This window comes from Asterias rubens, chromosome 5, assembly GCF_902459465.1.
Source record: "Asterias rubens chromosome 5, eAstRub1.3, whole genome shotgun sequence".
In the NCBI taxonomy this organism is placed as follows: domain Eukaryota; kingdom Metazoa; phylum Echinodermata; class Asteroidea; order Forcipulatida; family Asteriidae; genus Asterias; species Asterias rubens.
This window is the reverse complement of record NC_047066.1, coordinates 1,387,094-1,391,638: the sequence shown is the minus strand read 5'-3', so window position 1 is coordinate 1,391,638 and position 4,545 is coordinate 1,387,094. Positions and strand designations below refer to the sequence as shown.

General features: G+C 38.0%; 1 long non-coding RNA gene across 1 annotated transcript; it reads left to right on the top strand.

The window, feature by feature from the left end:
• The first annotated feature begins 1,874 nt into the window (after positions 1-1,874).
• On the top strand, positions 1,875-3,457 carry LOC117290629. The gene is made up of 3 exons (XR_004519059.1): positions 1,875-2,026; positions 2,749-2,861; positions 3,305-3,457. It is a non-coding gene; the product is annotated as an uncharacterized LOC117290629 (long non-coding RNA).
• The last annotated feature ends 1,088 nt before the right edge of the window (positions 3,458-4,545 follow it).

Sequence of the window (4,545 nt, the reverse complement as noted above, 5' to 3'; positions counted from 1 at the left end):
TTTTTATGTATTTTTTTGGTTAAAAAAGATGGATATTTCTGTTAGTTGAAGTATTGTTTAATTTCTTTCAGAAGTTGTATCGGAAGATCAGCAGTAATCAAAAAGTTTACCGTTTTTATGCTGCTCTTTCACATGCAATTTTCTTGTCTCCTATAATTTTTCTGTGACTCGGAAAAATTGATAACATTAATAAAATAAATTTCACAAATTGGATGTAAAATTAATAAAATAAATTTCACATATTGGATGTAGGCTAAGTTTTTTTTATTGTTAATAATAATAATCATCAACATCCCTATCTTAATCAGGTCACGAATGAGGCGAGGATAAGTCTAGTTACCATAAAACCGGGCCAATGCCAACCCCACCCGCCCGCGCACTGGTGTCCCCCCCCCCCCCGATCTCTTGTGTCACCCCTGTATCATAATGGAATGGTCGCAACACGGGTTGTGGGTCAAGATGGCGTCCAACCGTGCTCCGCGGAAGTTCGCTTTTTTTCCGGGTAAAAAACTACGACTTTTCGTGAAGTAAAGCCTGTCATCTCCCACCGGTCATGTATTTATATTATTGTTTATAATTTATACGTTTCTCTTACGTTTACTAGCTTATCCTTATTTGTTTAAAGTCAAAGGTCAGTGCACGCAGCCAATCGCCTGCGGGCATCTTAGGAATTTGGTTTAAGGTGTGGCAAGCCCTATTTACCATACGCAGGTACCTGGGTGCCGGTATTTCTAGGTTCATTTCTTTTCCTGGTTTCGTTTGGTTAACTTCGCCGTATTTTTCTTAGTCAACCCCAGCTAGCTTTCATCGCCGTTTTCGTAAGTAGTATTTTCTTCGATGTATAATATTTAATGTCACTTATTCCGATTGTATTAAAGTATTGGTTACTGTAAAATTGCTTCCTTTCCATTTCAATGATCTAGGCTTTTTGCAGTTATTTTTGGTTCCCCTTAATGCTGTTTAAGTGGGGTACAAAATAGAGCCGTGGCTAGATTTTGATATAAGATTTATGGTGCCACTAGGCAAAGCTAGTTTATTCTTCTAAATCCTATTTTGTGTACCCAACGTACTTGTCTCTAGTAATTGCTTTTATTATCGTGTGTGTATTAGTAGGATTTGTAACGTTGCATGGTGGTAATACGATTTAGAAAGGTTTGCGGTAACGCCTCCTAATTACTATCTCTAAATGAGTTTATATGTGTGTATTTCCCAACAGTTTTGTTATATATCAGTATGCCGCCGAAAACTCCCGTAAACCCCGTACATCGCCGTTAAGTTTCCCACAGTGTTGATGTGAATTTCCCGGTAACAATTTGTAAGTGTTAATTTAGTAAACTCCATAATTGTCTGTTCATTTTCGTATAATCTTTCCGTAAGCCATCAATTGCGTTTTATTCAATCTTTCCGGAAACTCTGATTGCGTGTTTTATTTAAACACCCTGCTTATATCTTTGATTTGATTATTGAGTAATCTAATTTATGTATTTATATATTAATTATCTATTTCATTATTTGTTGTTCTATAGTTAACCTGCTCCTCGCTGAGTGCGAATAAAACTACCGGGTCGAACAAACGCAATTTTGTCCACGTCTTTCATTGTTTCATCAACACCGTGACAAAGCCGTTGTATTTATGTTAATATAATATAGTGCACATAGTTTTAATAAACCGTTGGTTTGTTTGCTGTTTTTAAGGTGTCTGCAACTTGTTGTCGGCGAGTTGTCGGCGCTCTGGACGAGTTGTCGGCGTTGTCGGCGAGTTGTCGGCTTTTAGTAGGACCGGTTTGTGGATACACTAGAAGTTTCAAAGTTTGTGTAAGAAGCCTGGATCGATTCCGAAATTTAAACCTCTATACAACGAGAGGATTCAGGGGGATCTTCTACCACCAGGCCCCAGCCAGTGCTGCTTGTGCATGCTACGAGTACGACGTCGACGGGGTCCCTCTGCCGTGGCCCTGGTCGCAAGTGGCCGTGGAACAGCAAAAGAATGAAGTGGCATTACAGAAAAGAGAGGGAGAAAAGCCTGGTAAGTACTTGTTAATAATTTTAAAAAATCTACTACTGAGAAACTATCTCCATTATTAATTCAGGCCCAATACATGCACATGTATTTGTAATAAGAAAAATAGTAAACAATCTCTACCCTTTTCATGCAAGGAACAATCATCTTGTTGTCAAATGACACGATGTGCATGATCTGAATCTGACCCGACTACCATAAAATAGCTACATAGTGTATTGACTCTGTTGAGTGATGAATCCATGTAGCCACCCAAGTGCTTTTGGCATGTTTATGCCCTGGTTTACACTTTCTGGCATGTTCATGCTCAACCATGTGTGAACACTATATTAATCCATTTAAAAAGTTGATTTTTACAGTTAACAGTTTATTGGCCTCGTCGACATGTATTTATATTGGTCTATACTGGATTGCTGGACATTGTTTTTGCCAAAGCTGCCTAAGAATTGTTGGTTTTTTTTTAAGGCACAGCTCAAAAATATGTTCAAACTCCCATCCATATAATTGCCCATCCATGGTCATTCAGATTTTTTTCTCTCCTAATTCAGGAATTACCAATTCCAGAAAAGTTTAGTGTGAAGTTTTCCTATAGCTGTGTTTATTGGTTTGGCACGGTTAATTACATGGAGTGTTTACTATATTTGCATTTGTAAAATAAGGCCAGTTCTTTTTCAGCACAAGTTTTTTAATTTATTTATTTATTTTCTGTTGTTATATTTTTTGTACAGAAATAACTCGCAGCTCTACACTACAATGAGAATGCAGGACGAAGACAATGCAGGACGGAGACATGCTAGCCAGAACTAGAAATGGAGATCTAAGATTCTCAATAGCACTTTAGGTAAGTAGTAGGCCTATGCATGCAAATTTTCAGAGGATCAGATGATTTCTTCATTTTTAGTTTTTCAGCTGCCCCTTTGAAAACTGTTCACGGTGGAGGGGGAGGGGATGGGGTGTTGAATCGCAAGAACCCCCCCACCCCGATCTGTACCTGAACAGTTTTGTACTAGGTGTAGATCTGGGGGAGGGGGGTGGTTGGAGGTCATGTTTTCTATCAGACATAAAGAAAACCTGCCCCCTTGGTTTTGTGCCATGTGGACTCCTTTTGTTCTGGTTTTGCGTTAACTTCTGTAAGGTTCTTTTCAAAACTACGCCAACTCAAAGAGAGATTGTTAGTCTGTGGTGTTACGTCAAACCTTCCGAGATTGTATTTCTGCCTTGTAAATTTTCAAGAAATCCCACATAACGATTAGTTGGTTTTGTTTTTTATTTTTCATTAAACAGATACGCAAAGAATGCATGCACAATGCACTTGTTCATTGTCAGCAGGGTGACAAGACATGAAAACAACTCCATCCGCAGCTGATGTGTAACCCCCGTGTCATTGACATCAACCTACACCAGCCGGAAAAGGATGCAGCAGCTTTTTTTTTGGGGGGGGGGGGGTGGGGGTTCAAAGATAGTGGGTTCAACTTTGTTTGAAGAAAGAATGACCTGTGCCCAGTTTCATGGATCTGTTCACCACCAAATTCTGCGCTTATGATCACCGTTCTCTGCTTACGTCCAAAGGCTAAATTTCTGCGCTTACATTTGTAAGCGTAAAATGCCTGGTATAAACCAAGTATGCACCCATGACCCGCAAAAGCCAAAATTTGCTGGTAACCTGTGAAACACGCTTGACGTAAGCACAGAATTTCCTGCTTCCGCAAGTGTCGATTCTTTGTTTACAGTAAGCAGATCCATGAAATTGGGCCCTAGCTTGTACACATTGATGTGGGTTTTTATTTTATTTTTTATACATATTTTTTTTTTTTTGGGGGGGGGGGGTAACCAGGGTAGTACAATCAACTTTGTTTAAAAACAGAATAACATGGTCTGTACACAATGATTTTATTATATTCTTTTAATGTACAACTTAATTTACAATTTACAAAGAGAACCACAGCTAACTAGGTACATAACATGGATTAGGTTTTCTTTTTTAGGGGGAGGGGCGTTGACAGGGTTGTATAGTTAACTTTTTTTGATGACGGAATGTTCAGATGATTTCGCTATCACTAGGCAACCTTTTTTCAATTTTGATAATTAAAACTGAAAAATAAACTATTGTCGTTTGCAAATACATACAGTTTTAGTGTTGTCGTTGTTATGGAGGTGTACATGTAGGCTTCTCTTTTTTTGTTTTGTTTTTATATTTCTGCTAACCAAGTTGAATGATGTTACCATGTTAATCAAGTGTATTGTTGACAACAGGGGACAAGTTTATTGCACATAAGTGCTAAATTAATCAATTTGAACCACACACCTAATTTTATAAGCCAGAGTAATTTACATTTTGTGTCTTTCAGAGGAGTGGGTGGTTCAAATTAAATTAATCAATTTGAACCACCCACCCCTCTGAAAGAAACAAAATGAAATAATATACATGTACATTTATACGTAAATTATTATGGCTTATAAAATTATTTCTCTCTCCCTCCGGATCATTATAACTTGGAAAATTGTTACGACTGAAGACAAATAAA